The following is a 17,500-nucleotide window of genomic DNA, read 5'->3' on the forward strand; positions in this document are numbered from 1 at the left end:
CACAGTCCATCCGACTGACTTTTAATCCAATTTCATACGATATCCCCACAACACTACAGTTTAGTTGTTGAAGGTTTGTATTTCGATTGTATAGTTGTTCCTGCCTATTCATGATAATATTTGTACGAACAAGTCTAAAGCTTACTAATCGTTTATGGTATTCGGCACATAGCGCGAAATTTCAATAAATGGGCGAGATGAATAAATCGACCACAAGACTATACAGGGTGTCCACAAAGTTTGGGTACATGGGGATTAACACATACTTTAAGAAATTATTATTTTTATATTTAATTGTTTATGTTGATTTTATTTACTCCATGTACCCACATGAGGATTAACACATACTTTAAGACATTATTATTTCTTATATTTAATTGTTTATGTTATGATTTTATTTACTCCATGTAGCCAGACTTTGTGGACAGACTGTATAGGAACTTTACTTTCTGGAGTATGGAAGGATAAAACGCAAAGTTAATCTCGGCAAGATTTGAACTCGAAACGTAAAGGTCTTGAACGAATACTGTCAGCCATCTACCCTAGCACCTGTAAAGCAACTGATAACATAACATATTTGAACTAATATAGGGTATCATATCACGTAGTTATGTTGATTTCTTTTATCATCATCATAAATAAATTATTTTCATTATCATCATAAAATGACTAGCGATGTTTTCTAGCTGATTGCATCGACCACATGAGGTTACCGTTATCAACGCTTATAAAATGATTTATAACAACTAGCAAGATTATGTCACCGATTTTGTTCCATAGTTAATGTTCTCGAATGTGCAGCACGCTGACTCATACGCGCTAACAAGCAGAATAACATTTTACAGACTTTAATGTGTTCTAACAAATACAGTATCCAAGTGCGTGGACTAGTTGCTAGGGTGTTGAACTCACGATCGAAAGATTGTGGTTTCGATTCCAAGGCTGAATCTTTTATTTCGTGTTATTCCACTTCACTCAGCTAAAGGTGAATACCAGCACCAACTGTGACTAACCCAGTGACAAAGAGGTTAGTCGGTTATGTGCCATGGACACCAAGAAAACCTCGGGCTAAAAAGAGCCTTCAGGCACCTGACAGACCTAATTACTGTGTTAACTAAAATATTGTATTTGGAGTGCGGAATATCTTTCCTGTATTGGATTGTTCTTGATATGAATTTAAACCGACTCTTCCCCACTACTGTTCTTAGATCTACTCTGACTCGGAGTTGTTTCACCTCCCAGTGTCTCAGGGATTGGTTAATTGATATGTCACGGAAATACTTTCCGAAGAAGGTCACTCGCTGACACCCCAACAGACCCAAAGTAGATGAGAAACTCCAGCTCTTCAGCTTCTCATCTAAAAGTAGGTGGTCTGGATCTCTATCAGTTACGACTGCGAGTGTTCTACTTGATTCTATCAACCTAACAGCTTACTTGTGAAATTAATGTGCAAGCGGTTGAGCACTCCATACACACGCGTGCCCTTAACATGGTTCTCAGAGAAATTCAGCACGACACAGAATGTAACACGGCTGGCCCTTTGAATTACAGATACAACTCATTCTTGCCATCTGACTGCACTGGAGCAATGAGAAATAAAGTGCCTTTTTCAAGGATACAACGCATCACTCAGGAATCGAACTCACAGCCCTAACCTCTAAGCCACTCACCTTCACTAAAAGGTAACTTCATACAAATAACACCTGACAATGACTGGGATTGTGGTAATGTTGCATCAGACCAGTTCAAATTTGAAGGACGAGAGAGAGAGAGAGAGGAGTGCTGTAAAACCTTATCCCACAATAATTATCCATCGTTCAAGTCGTTCTTCAAACTAAGACCCCAGCACCGAAACACAATCGTACTTTCCTCGTAAGTCCAGTAGCGAAAGGGAACGCGGCGTCAGGAACAGGTAGAGAATGCCACGAGAAACCTTCAGCATTGATCCGGCAAACAGGCGGTCATAAGGTGATGCTCGTTTCGCAAACTCCTGCAAACGTTATCCAGATGTGTGTTCCTGGACCATCATTCATTGAAACGACGAAAGACGCCAACAAAATTTATCGGCAAAAAATGTAAACATCCGCAAGAAAATGGATAAACAGTACCGTATGTTGTATTTATTCGGCAACGTGTTGTACAGAGGTACTGTTGTAGTTATAAGCACAGTAAATCAGTAATTGTCCTCATTAGAAATGTGTAACTACGGACGCTGTTGTTCACTAAATCTGACATAAATTATATTTTAAAAAGCAAAACCACAACTCAGTTTTCAATCTCTAGTTAAAGCTATTATGTGTCATTAAATAGCACTCACTACTTTTGTGAAAACCATAAACATCACAACATCTCTTTTCCTCTGATATAACGACATAAGTTATTCTGCTTGTCCAACAGAATTTTCAAATTTTTAAGTGTTTAACAAACGCCATTTGACTGCCTACTCAAAACTATATGGAGCTAAACACCTAACGATGTTAGCCATGTAGGTGGCTATGTGGTTAAGAAGCTCGCTTTGGAACCATGTGATTTCAGGTTCAGTCCCACTGCACGGTATCTTTGGTGAGTATCTTCTACTACACATAATAATAAAATTGAAAAACACAGTAGGAATGAGAACCCAGGATCAAAATTTCCCCAAGACACCTGATGAAGGTTAGAGAGTATATCAGCCGAATCGTTGTGTTAACAACAAACAAGATGAGGACAAATATCCGTGAAATGTAACTAATGTAAATAATGTACATAATTCCTCATCTCTTAAATATAGAAGTGTATTAGAAACAGCATTAACCACATCCCACCACATATACAAAACACTTACACACGCACAGACACACACACATACAACATAGCACAACACAACACACACGCACACATACACGCACATACACACACACACAAGGCAATCACTTGTCATATCGATCTGAATTTATTGAACACTTGTCTCAATGGCAATACATAGACTAAAGGACTAGATAAATATTTGCCATTCCTGTTGTGAATATTATTATTTTTTTATGTAAATTTATTCACTACTTATTTGTAAATAAGTTTGCGTAAGTCATGAATCAACAACAAAGACCAGACGTGTGAAATATTAGGATAACAGAAAAGGAAGGTCAGCTGTATTAAAATGAATGGAAAAGGTCAGTGATCTTTGAAATACTATCTACGCATGAAATTCATTAATAAAAAAAAAACGTGCTTGCCAGTCATAATTGTGCTTCCATCTTCGTTTTGTATTTTGCATTTTTTGTTTGTTTGTTTGTATTTTATTTGTTTTTGTTTTTTGTATCCCTGACAAAAATTGTTGCCAAGAATCTGTATCCACTTTTTATTTATTTTTATTTACTGATTTGTATTGGTGCGTGGGCTTCTAGTTACAGAATTCGATTCATGACCCTAAGCTCATGCGTTCGGTTCCTTGACTGGGCAGCGAAATTTTTTTTCCCACGAGAGTTCCTGACCCCATTTATGAACTCAAGTGCATACAGGCAATCAGAGCTCAACTATCAAACTAGTGTCCACCTAGTCACGAAAATACTCTGGTTAAGTTCAGTGGGAAATGTGCGCTATAGCAAAATCTAACTGTGAAATTTAGTGTATTAAGTAAATGGAGCGCTGCTCTACGATGATGCTATAAGTGTCGCCAATTTTCGTAATCTATTAGAAAATGTAAATGAGTGGAGTTTCCTAATTTTTTGACTGATTTTGTACATACCTAATTTAAAATGTTGGTGTTGATCTGGAAACATCGTAATCAATATAGCGTTGTGTCGTATTACATCCTCCTTGCACATATCAATGGGCTCATGCAGTATCACTAATCTCAGTTTGAGCATAGGTACCTAACGTCAGCTCCATATAGAGATGAGCTCAAGTGCTCTGTATTTCTTCCGACTTTACGTCCTGAGTTCAAATGCCACCGGGGTTGACTTTGCCTCTCATACATTCGGTATTGATAAAATAAGTTTCAGTTGAGCACTGAGGTTGATGTAATCGACGTACTCCCTCTCCTACAATTGCTGCTCTTCAGCCATATTAGTCAAGAATATTTGTCAAGAGATGGCAAACGAAACTTGGTGATCAGGCTTTTCATTTGCTTCAGAATATTTTTTAGAACAATCCGGTCATTCTTTCTTTTTTGGTTATGTTTTGTTTTCCTTTTTTATTGTGAGCAATTGGAGTGACATGGCATCAATGTACGCCGCGCCAGGTCGTAGGTCATCTGGCTTGGAATAGCCACTCCCTCTTCCTCTAATCAAATCCTACCGCTTCAAAAATGTTACATAGATGCAAAATGCTTGACCACCAGTTATAGCCCCAGCTAGAAATTCTTCGATTATAGAGCTTCTCGATCAGTGCTTGCCTGGGGTTAAATATCCACAACAACAATCTTTGACCATTTTCTCGACAATGCACACGAAGATTTTGCATCATCAGGCTTTAGATCTCCAAGATTCCTCAAGTATATCTCTATAATCAGCTTCTAAATATAGTATATTTCGCTTATATATATATCGAAAGTGCTTTTTAGCTGGTCACGTTCGATGTCTGAGACTTCAGCTTTTCGAGATAGCCACAGAGACTTTTAGTAGCAGAACCAAATCCATCGATAATTGAAGATAAAAATCTAAAATCATCAAAGTAGAGGAAATATAGGTTTCGAAGATGTTTTATATAAATATTCTCATTCTCAATGGACGCCATAAAATTATTCACATCTGCTCAACAGCTGTCATCAAAACCTGCATAACTTTCGTTTCTCTCACAAACTACTACATCAGGCTTCTTATGTTTCTCAATTGGCAGAAATTTAGATGAGATTGCATGCATTTAAATATGCTTTCATAAATGTATGGACTTATGCACGTACGCATGTATATATGTATGTATAAATGTATGTATGGATGGATGTACGCACACACACACATGCATACATATATATGTTCTCTATGTGGTGTGTGTGTTTTCCGTACTCTGTTTATCATTTTGTCCACGTTTTTTCTTTGCAACGTCCTGTACCCAGATATGCATCTATATATACTAGTAGATGTAGGTATGTACATACATGTACGTACATATGCATATACTCATATATTATTTGTATTATATATATGTATATATATATGTGTGTGTGTGTGTGTGTGTGTGTGTGTGTGTGTGTATATCTTTCATCTTTTACTTGTTTCAGTCATTAGACTGCAGTCATGCTGAGGCACCGCCTTGAAGAATTTTTACTTGAATGAATCAACCCCAGTGTTAAATATTTTTAAGTCTGGTAATTATTTTATCGCTTTCTTTTGCCAAACTGGTAAGGTATGAAGACGTAAACGCATCAACACCAGTTGTCAAGTGGGAGAGGGACAAACACTCACACACAGATATATATATATATATATATATATATATATATATATATATATATATATATATATATATATATATATGTATATATATATATGTAAAATTTTGTATAAGCTTTGTTGCGTTAAAAAATATATTGTCTTAAAAATATCATATTTCTATTAAAATACAGATATACAATTATGATAACCATTTTTTAACACAACAAAGCTTATACAAAGCTTTATATTTTAATTTTGATAATCCTTTTTTAAAAAAGGTGAAACCACCCAAGTCAATAAACGCCTTTAAGAGACCTCTGCATTTTCAAATTTATATATATTTTCATATATATATATATATATATATATATATATATATATATATATATATATATATATATATATATATATATATATATATATACACACATATATGGGGCTGGTGGAGAACTCTACTGTACTTTTTCACCACAACTTTCTCTCACCCTTTCTTCCTGTTTCTGTTGTACCTGTAATTCAAAGGGCCAGCCTTGTCACACTCTGTGTCACGCAGGTTCTTCCCGAGAACTACGTTAAGAGTTCACGTGTCTGTGGAATGCTCAGCCACTTGCACGCTAATTTCACGAGCAGGCTGTTCTGTTGATCGGATCAACTGGAACCGTCGTCGTCGTAACCGACGGAGTGCCACAAAAAGTAATTGTTACTTTCGTCTAGTAGAAAGTTCACCATTATCGAGCTTAACTATTGTCAAACACTTTTAGTTCTCTTCAGATTTAATGTATATGTAAGATAAGACTATAGAATGCTTCAGGGCGTTTTGGTAGGGTTGTTGGAGTGTATTTTTGGGGCTATCTTTGGCTGGTGTTTATTTCAATGGAAGGAGAATGAAAACTCCGACTGTCTCTGGTTATATATGGGAAGTATATAAATCAATAATCACATGATCACGTGACCAGCTAGACCATAGAGATGTTGTTATATGTCGCTGGTTACAACGCGCTTTGTATCATTCTAGATTTCGAATGATGCCACCCGGCTGGCTTGGCGAGCAGGCCAATATTTCCCCAGATCGGAAGGCTATTCCGCCGCAGGGTCCCCTGTTTATAGATGAGTGAAATCTCACTCATTTCACATCCTACAATCTTTATAAAAAAGGCAAAGAGCTCATTAAATATTGTATTCCTATATACACTATCTCTATGGCTACCGTTGGAATACCTTTAATTTAAGACTTACATAATTACGAAGTCGGGTATTAAGAAACAACACTACAAACACAATAGGTGTCAATTTTTTAAAATATAAATCTGATATCACTGGGATAAGTCACTGATATAATTGCGGGTTGTAATTATCTCAGGAGAACATTATATGTCAGTGTGTGAATTGTGTGAGGGAGGCCCACGCAGAAAGATACCACAGTTGATTTGTAGGAAATAACTGTAGAGGTTAGCGGCCATAACCTCGGGTCAAACATTAATTGATCTAACATTGGTTCTGACTCACTTAGCAGAGATTTCCATTATTATAGAAACTGGCGAATGGCCTGTTTGTTCGAAGGTAGACTGAAAAGCTTGTATACAATCTTCATGTGTGTGGACACTTGTCTAATGTATTCTGAATCCCTGTGAAGTAGCAAAGTTTCTTATAGAATTTGTCGAAAATTACGACAACTATCTTTATTATAATTCACCAAATTATATTACCGTCATTGACATGCTATATTCAACTTCCTTTATAACATGCTATAGTTCTGACGTTAAGGTCAGGATAACTGGATATTATGGCAGTATTTTAGCGTAGCAATAACCGAATTGATAAATTATTGGCTTGTATCTTCAATATTTGCACAACGATGTTGGAATTGCATTGCGTCTACAGGTAAAGCATTTATATGCATTTACCCAGTTACGATATTCTCATTTCATCTACAATAAAATATTTGAATCTCAAGGTAGGAACGACAACAAGTTCAACCGTAGAATATGCAGCTTCATTTTCTTGCTTGCTATTTGATTGTTATTTATCGACGATGGATACTAAAGGCCATGACACTCGGGTGTCGGACAGCCGGCTAAAAGGTTTGTTTGTTTGATGCTCGTATATAATAAGCAGCGCTACACTACGTTCCTGGAGAAGATATGTATTTTTAAACATATTTATTAGGCAAGCGCAGCAGAATAGCAATCACGAAATTATCATTAGATTCAGTAATAAATTCAATCTTTGTCGCAGTGGTGAACGAAAGAGCATTCATATAACATTAGTCACATCAGATTTAAACTCTCTATATCTCGTACCTGTCTAAGATGTATCAAATTATGGCAAAGACAGCCTGACTGAGGAGTTCTAATAAGAGAGAAACATGCCCAGAGTTATCACTATCGTTGCCTTCGATCAGACTTAGTTTATTTAATAAAATACTAAATATATTGATGTATAAAATATCAGCACCGCTTTCAGAGAAGACATGAAAATAGTGTGTTGTCAAGTGGGATGTTGAGGGTTATTACGAGAGAAACACGTGTCCAAAGCTGTTTTGTTGCTTTCAAGTCAATAAATTCTCTTTTTTCTTTATAGAATGTCAAGTTTGGAGAATTCTTGATACTTGGTTCTTGAGATTATCTCCCTTTTAATGGCACCCCAAACAAATCGTCTTTCTTCTCTGGAATCGGAGATAATTTCTATAAATCATAAATGTATCTTGTGTCCACGCCACCCCACACACATACACAGAGAGAGGGAGAGAGAGAGAGAGAGAGAGAGAGAGAGAGAGAGAGAGAGAGAGAGAGAGAGAAAGAGAGTGTATGTGTGCATACGTATGCATATATATACATGTATATGAATACACACGTATATATGCATATATGATTACATACATACATACATACATACACGCATATGCATGTGTCTGTATAATTAGGACGGAATATATATATGCAGGTTCATACACATATGTATTTAGATATGTATATATAAGCAAGTATGTACGTAACTGTGTGCATATATAAATATATATGCACACACATATATTTATACATGTGTGTGTGTATATATATGCATATATATATATATATATATATATATATATATATATATATATATAAATAAATACACACACACACACACACACACACACACACACACACACACACACACACACACACACACACACACACACACATATATATATATATATATATATATATATATATATATATATATATATATATATTCGCACGCGCACACATATGTCTACATTATACAGTCTGCTATCGGAATTAATCGGTTATACATATTGCAGCCAGCAACGACAAAATCGATAGCTACCAATATATATATATGTATATATATATATATCTACAAGGAACTATAATTGTCACCAGACAGGAAATAATAACTATCGTGCGGCGCATAAAATAGTAATTGCAATCGCCGAATGTCAGATGCTAATTGGAAATTGCTACAATAAAGTGTAACTGCAATTAATACTCCAAAATAGCATTAGGAAGCTCTTAATTTTGTGACGATATCATAATAGTGTGTGACATGCTAATTACAACTAATAATAACATGGAGATGTCATTACAATTAGGATTATAAAAATAATAAGTTTACTTTCAATTCGGGATATCTAATTACAGTTATGTTGGGAATGTAAGGTGAGAAGAGGGAGTAATGACTGACAGAATAGGTAGGAAAGTATGGTAAAATACCGTTATGAACGTAAATATTTGGAGTTCCAGTCCAGACGGTTTTAAGCCTTTGCCTTTCTTGTCATTTACATCAGTGAAGACGTCACCGTGTTCGAGATTATTCTGGCAATAGTTGCGGCCATATTGCTTCAAATCACAGTTTACTCTCTTAAAGGAGGAAGGGCACATTGAACAATAAGGAAGAAATGGAAAAGAAAGAATGGTCAAGATTGAAATGTCTTTGATTATAATCTACGCAATTACAGTTGGGCTGAAGCTAAACAAGCAGTCATAGAGTCATATGATCAAGAGCGTTCTAGTCATGATGGAGTCTGGAGTGCATGACCTAATACGTACGTTTGCCAAAGACGTGGCGCTGTGTATGGTTTGATAGCAATTTAACTGCCCTTTTTAAAATGTCAGGAGACTGCAATGAATATATCTTATTGGTTCAAATGTATTAGTCATACAGTGTGGCCAATTCAAAAGCTTGTACTGCTTTTGCTTAACATAAATTTTGTGTCTCGACAAGCATGACAATGTTAGTCATAGGTTAACCTAGTGGCATTTGGTTGCAACTCTACGTTGATTTCCAGACGACACCAATCTATTTGTCTTAGTAGGAAATAACTGAGAAAGGCTTATACACCACACTCTCTTATTTTCATTATATTATCAATCTCCTTTTGTTGTCTGTTGTCCCCTGTTTTATATTTCATTTATATGAAGTTTAGTTTCATCCGAAGATTATAGACTTGATGCGAATTGGGTTGAGAGCTGACCACTTTCATTATACCTCATAGTGAAGCAACAACCGCACCGCAGAGCTAGAGATAGCACCAGAAAAGCTTGAGATTGAGACGGCTTCACTCTCTATTTCATTACTTGAATCTAGCCGTAACATTCAGTCTTTAGATATTTTGGGGAAAGACACACACAAACACCACAATATCATATTTTTCCTCCTTGCCTGCTAATTATAAACCATGAGTTTCTTTAACTACAAAGCTGCGTGGCCTAGTGGGTACAGTGTTACATTCACGGTCCCCGGGTCGTGTTTTCGATTCCCGGATTGTACGGTGCGTTCTGTTCTTGAGCAAATTATGTTATTTCATGTTGCTTCAGTCTACAAAAGTAAAGGAGTAAACTTGTGACAGACTAGCGTACCATTCATTGGGAAGTGCTCTGATCCCCGACGCTCGTATGCCTTGGAAACCGGGTAACCAGCCTTATTAGTCCTAGGACTCAAGTAATGTCAGTGAGTCTAACCGACACATGAAATTAATACTGAAGAAAACTTGGCGTAGTTTCAATTCCTTTCTATTGGTAGAAGCCAGGCATACTTGAGTTATTAGAATATCGTTGGGAAAGACACGGACATCACCAAATCACATTTCCGCTTACCTAGTGAATATTGTTTTCGTTATCTACATTCCAAAGATGGAGCTTTGTGTCCTGGCTAGAAACCAGCTTCTTCTTCAGAGAAAGAATTTAAATGATTAAAAGCAGCAAAGAAACATACATACATACGCACTGCACTTAACAGGCAAATAACAAAAACAATCTATAAGCTGAACAGTAAAAGTATGCAAAACTTTACTCAAGTCTAAAATCTAACATTGCTGTGTTATATACATGTGAAAGATGTTGCTTTGTATCTTTGTTAGAAACTACTTCCTTCCTTACAAGAATATTGCAAATAATTCAAAATACAAGAATACACACACACACACACACACACACACACACACACACACACACACACACACACACACACACACACACACACACACAAACACACACACACACACAGAAACATGTATAGTATATAATGTATGATTGCTACTGTTGAATTTAGAGGTCCGCATACATTATTATCATTCTCTTAGCTTTCAGTATAAAGGTTTGGTTACTACTATAGCTAGTAGTAACACTAGTTATGATATACAGTCAAGTGTAGTACATAATTTATACTATATATACACATATACATACATACATACATACATACGTACATATATATATATATGTATGTATGTATGTATGTATGTATGTATTTATGCATGTACATAAGAAAGATTATTTTCTGAATAGAGCTGACGTGAAGTACGATCCATTGACCCCTCTGTCACTAGTTTGACATATTATCAATTCGGCCATCTGCGTCGCTTTCGTTTTTTTTCCTTTCCTTTCGGTACTGGCTATACAAATAATTCAATATTTTGTATCCACCGCAAAGTACAACAGTCAAATCAAAATCTATATTAATTTTTGTTGTGTTTATGTCGTTTTTCTAAAATATATATCTACAATATATTTTCGACACTTCACCTTTTCTTTATTGAAAGAAAAAAAAAAGAAAGAAAAACGAAAAAAGGATGTTAAAAACTACGTGGAGAAAGAAGAAAAAGCAAAAATCCATCCATGCAATTTTGAGGTGAATTTTTGCGACAAACTTTCTAATAAATTGTAAGTATTCAGTCGTTAAAACATTGCTTCCAGGCATGACTTATTATATTTATCTCGCGACAAAAGTCTATGGAGCGTTCCATTGGCAATATTAAATTCTAAGTCGAGAAACATCAACTGATATTAAATATTTTTCACCAACATACACTCCTAAACGAAGTCGTAAGACGTATTTCATCTACAAGAAAGAGAAAGAAAGATTGACGGTGGGGGCGGGGGGGAAGAAGAACAGAAAAATGATCAGAATTAATATACATATGTCCAGAAATATGAAGCTCCTTATTGCATTGCTTAGTCTATTATTTATATCAGTTCTTCAATTTTGTCCTTGGTTTTTGTTTTTCATTTTGTTTCAATAATATTTTTATGTAGAAATGCATATAGGAATTCATCAGTTACACGTTTTACACATGGATTATGGTTACGTAAAGCGAGAATAATTTACTACGTAGACGAAAATAATCAAGTGACATGTAAATGAACTAGTGCTGTGATAAGGGCGCAGATTGGTCTTAAAAAATATATAAATACATAGGCATATATATATATATATATATATATATATATATATATATATATATATATATATATATACGTACATAATCTTATGATATGTATATAATATATATAAATATGTCTTGTTTTATATATATATATATAATATAAATATATAGATATATAGATATATATAATAATATAATATATATATATATATATATACCTATGTATGTACGTATATATATATATATATATATATATATATATACATGCATATATATATATATATATATATATATATATATATATATATACATATATATTATATATATATCGATACAGACATACAAGCACATAGATATATGTTTATATATATATTTGTATATGTATGTATGTATGTTTGAGCATATGTACATGTGTAATGCATATCTACATAAATATGAATATATGCTCGTATGGATTTATATGTATATTTGTATGTATCTATGTATTTATGTATAAATATGTTTTATGAAAGTCTATTATTGGATTTTTGTTCGAAAGCTTTGTTCTGTTGATATGAATAATGGAAACTCTTGAAGAATTTGGCTGACCGACCGGCCACTTACTTCTTTCAGATGGATACATATTATACATATTGTAGTATTAAGCAGAAAATTAATTCACACGAAACCAGAATATTACTTGATCTCTACAGCTTATGGTAAAAGATCTTGCCATGTTCATATAAAATATAAATTCCGAACCGAGCATATTATTTATATTATTAGGAAAATAATTGAAGATAGTGGAGTGCCATATCTGTAAGGTGCGGTGCCGGATTGAATCGGTAAATAGTACTTACACTTTTTAGTTTCTTTTCTGTACGAACTGAGTTCAAACACAGCCGGGGTCCAAATCGCTTTTCACTTTCCTTGAGTCGAATCACATAAGGATCAGTCAAGCGCTAGGTTCTGATATAATAAACTGTTCATTTCATCCGCATGTGCGCCCTTGTGTGTGTGTATGTGAGTGTGCACGCGTGCGTGTGTATGTGTGTTTGCATGTGCGTGTGTTAGAAATAGATATGTAGATAGAAATTATTTTGTCCGTTATAATTTTTTAAATTGTAATTATGTAGTTGAAAAGTTAACGCTCACGCTCATAATACATAAACATTTGAATTAATTTTTTTACAATCCAGCCGTCCTTTCACACGGAATTTCGTCTAGCTTTAAACCATAGCTCTGATGAGACTTATATAAGTGAATTGAATTGTTTATAAATCAAATAATGCTTATAAGTCGAAACAAATTGTCTGCTCTTTTGTTTTTTTAAAGAACTTTTAATATTATCTTATATTATATTCATAGTATATTATGGTATATTATAATATAAATAAACTATTGGATTGTCATTTGTATCTCTCTATTTAATTTATTGTTTATATATATATATATATATATATATATATATATATATATATATATATATATATCCAAAGGCACAAAGATACACACATATACATGAGAGATATTCAAAATAACTTGCGTCCAACAAATTAAATAGTATGTCAACTGTAAATAAAATGATAATTTCGTTTCACTGTCACCGTGATCATACGTATACTCGAAACTATTAGAACGTACGAAAAGCGCTGATCATGTAATTTGTCTGCGTGGAATCCGGAAAAATCTCATGTATTATGCAAGCCTACGTCGATATTTTCATTGAATGGATGATACCTCTTTGTACAACATTGATTCACAGTCTGTGGTACTAAAATCTATTTCACGGGGTGGGGTGGGGGGTGCTAAGAATTATCTGAAGAAAGTTTGCTTACAATTGTATTTTTGTAAAGTTTTGGCACAGAGCCATCAGTTTTAAGGTAAGGAAGCGGAGTTGAAGATAAGTCGGTTCCATCGACCTCATTATTTCGCTTGTGTTTTATTTCAGTTATTTTATCTATCTCGGAAAAACCATGGGCAACACGACCTAGAGGGGATTTGAAATCGGTACCGAAAGTAACGGCAACAAATTTTACTGAAAATTTATTATACGTCGGACACGTCACAATAGTTTTCATTTTCACTTTTCAACATCTCTCTCTCTCTCTCTCTCTCTCTCTCTCTCTCTCCTCTCTCCTCTCTCACTGCTAGTATGACGCCACCGCCACCACCGCTACCATCACCACTCTTCAACTTATACCCTTGCTTGTATGTGTGTCTTCCTCCCTTACCCACGGCCAGATACAATTCGTTCTTGTATTGCAATAAAAACCTCCTATCTTTATCTTTAAATTGAGAAAAAATCATTGCAACTTCTCTCAGTTACACATTGTATTCATTTGTCTGGGTGCTATAACTAGTTATAATGGGTCTGACTGTTACAGTGACCCCAAGTCCCTATTGGTGGCAATACGAGTCAAACCGTATAAAAGCTATCAAATTTAGAAACTGAATCGGGCGAGTATAGTTTTGACATCTGTCAAAACAGCTTTGGGGGCCCTGATCGAGCATAGTATTGCAGTAAACGTTTTGCAATTTCATAACGTTCAGTTCAAATTTAAAACTTCAATACACTCTAGAAGCTTTTTAGAAAGCAAATATCCAGACACGGATTGTAGTATTGAAGGATTACAAATCACACGTGCTCGATATGATAAGCAAAATTCGAAATCTTCCACGTCTTGAATTCCGTTCGTCACCAACATCAATTCTGGAATTTTTTGCTTGAAGATATATATATATTTGCATCAAGGAAAAGTCCTCCGGTGGATTTCCAAACTGCGTTCTTTTAGATGGATAGAACCGTGAGTTGAGTTGCTGAAATGAGTGCGAGTGTCGTTGCCCACGAGTTACACGAAATCTCACCACCTCTAATTCTTCATTAGTTTTCAAGTTAATGAATTGACTAATGTCACATCCATGAGGAAATTAACGCTATTTACCCGATAGATGCATGATGATGCCTCGAAGAAAGAATTTCTTATTACTTTATTGCCCACAAGGGGCTAAACATAGAGGGGACAGACAAGGACAGACAAACGGATTAAGTCGATTACATCGACCCCAGTGCGTAACTGGTACTTTATTTATCGACCCCGAAAGGATGAAAGACAAAGTCGACCTCGGCGGAATTTGAACTCAGAACGTAACGGCATACGAAATACCTTTTAAGCATTTCGCCCGGCGTGCTAACGTTCCTGTCAGCTTGCACCGAAGAAAGAGTTTCTGATTGGCGAACCACTTCCTAATCACTTTTAAAGTTGCTGGTACTTTATATCTTGATTATAAATCGCAGTGAAACCTCCTGGGAGCTTTGCCATGATTGGTTACATCTTCTGTTTTGCAGGTTTGTTGAAAACAGTATACCAAACGTTAAATACTTACCACTGTGTTAATGGTCAACATAAAATTGTTGCTTAGACTTTAGCCGCAACACTTCATGTGGTCATAAGTAGAGTTTTTAAATCTTCGGGCGAAGCAAAGCTCTCATTCACTGGAATATCAAGTGTTTCTGCAAGAAATTAAGAGTTGGAAATCAAGTACTGCTGTTTTCCCATGCTGCTGTACGCTGACAAAAGGTTATTATCATGTCTCAGAAAATTGCTGTTTTCTTCCGCAAGAACAGAAACAATTTGGAAGAAAAAATGGTATGATATGAATTTCTTTTTGTCAGATGTATTCGGGTATTTCAATAAACAGAAATTAGGAATACAGAAATTCTAAACAAACAGGTTGCAGTGACTTGGTAGGATTAAGGCGTTTAAGAAAATGGTCTCAATTTGGAATGGTAAACTGATAAAGAATATTCCCTTTGATTTTCCGTGCTTGTAGGAAGGATTCGAGAGTAACCGGAAATCGATGCATCGTCGAAAGCAGGAATTGGTAATCATCTGTCACAGCTTGAGGATAAGTTTGAGAAGCACATATGAAGGAAACTCTTGATGGCTGGATCCGGTAACTATTCTTATCGAACTTATGTGATACCGAAAATTTTAAAGATGGGCTGTTGGATCTACAAAGTAACGAAGTAAGCAACGATGTTTCCTGATTCTTTTCCTTAACAGAACTTTGCTTAAAACAGCTAAATCCATAGCATCAAATAACATGTAGAAATTACTCTAGAATCAATAATTCCGTTTCCAAAAGTTTATCTCAACGAAGCTGATTTCTATAATGCTGCATATAAAAACAAAACAATAAACAATAAAGTGAGGTACAGAATGGAATGAAGAATGGTTCATGACAAAAACATGAGATCAGCTGTCGTATATATTAAACGAATAATCGTAATTAATCACTATAAAAAAAAACAATGAAATACAATAAATAATAATAGTATGTCCTTTAAACATTACAATCTCGAGTCCTGGGACTCATAGGGTAGATTACTCGGTTGTCTAGACGTATAAATGACTAAGATCACAACATTATCCCCACCCTGAATAGGGCATGAATCTATCGCAGAGTTAATCATTTAGAATTGAGCGGATTGGAGTAATGTGAAACGAAATGTTTTGCTGAAGAACATAACGCACCACTTGGCTCGCGAATGGAAACCACGATCTCGCGATCGTTAGTGCACTACAGTGCGTTCACAGTGAAACATAAGCCGTGACAAAAGAGTTATCAATTTTGTTCTCTTGTATGTGTAAAACCATGCCTGGTGCTAACCACATGAAGGCATGAACTAATGGCGTTGATTGTTTATTAACTACAAACTTTTTCGTGATTGAAATTTCTTCTCTTTACACGAATTTTTCACTATATCCGGTATCTGTTTTTTTTTTCTATCTTATATCTTTAATTTATTTCAATCATTGAACCATGACCATGCATGGGTATCACCATCAAAGGTTTTAATTAGACAAATCAATCCTAGTACTTATTTTTATTGCCAACCTTGTACGCTTCCAATCGGTCACATTAGCTGAGCAGCTAGTTTGCGGGAACGTAAATAAAACAACACCGGTTGTTTAGTGGTGGAGGGTGCCAAGTACCAACTCAAAACGTGTACAGTCACATTGACTCACACATACATACACATATACTCAGCGGGTTCCACACAGTTTTCGCCTATCAAATACACATAGTGGAAGACACTTTCCCAAGGTGCCACGCAATGACACTGAACACGTACCGCTTGGTTGTAAATTGAGCTTCTTAACCACACAGCCATAATCATTTTAAAAAACAAATTAAATTAAACTTCATTTGTCTCTGAATGCCATTAGAATGCTTGCCGATTGAATTTGTCATCAAAGGTGGGTTGGGCTAATAAATGTTCTGGAACACTCTTCCTCACGGTCTAATAACTTCTGTGCTCGTATTAATTATATTCAAATACTTCAACCACAAACAGTTGTCTTTGAGTTCCACTGTTCTCAAGTTAGTTAAATACGGTACAGCCATGTTGCATACACAGATCAGTAAAATACGATACAGCTATGTTGTATACTTCTGATTTATTTTTTCACTAAACACTGTGATAAAACTTACCAAA

This window comes from Octopus bimaculoides, chromosome 15, assembly GCF_046866305.1.
Source record: "Octopus bimaculoides isolate indiv1 chromosome 15, ASM4686630v1, whole genome shotgun sequence".
NCBI lineage: Eukaryota > Metazoa > Mollusca > Cephalopoda > Octopoda > Octopodidae > Octopus > Octopus bimaculoides.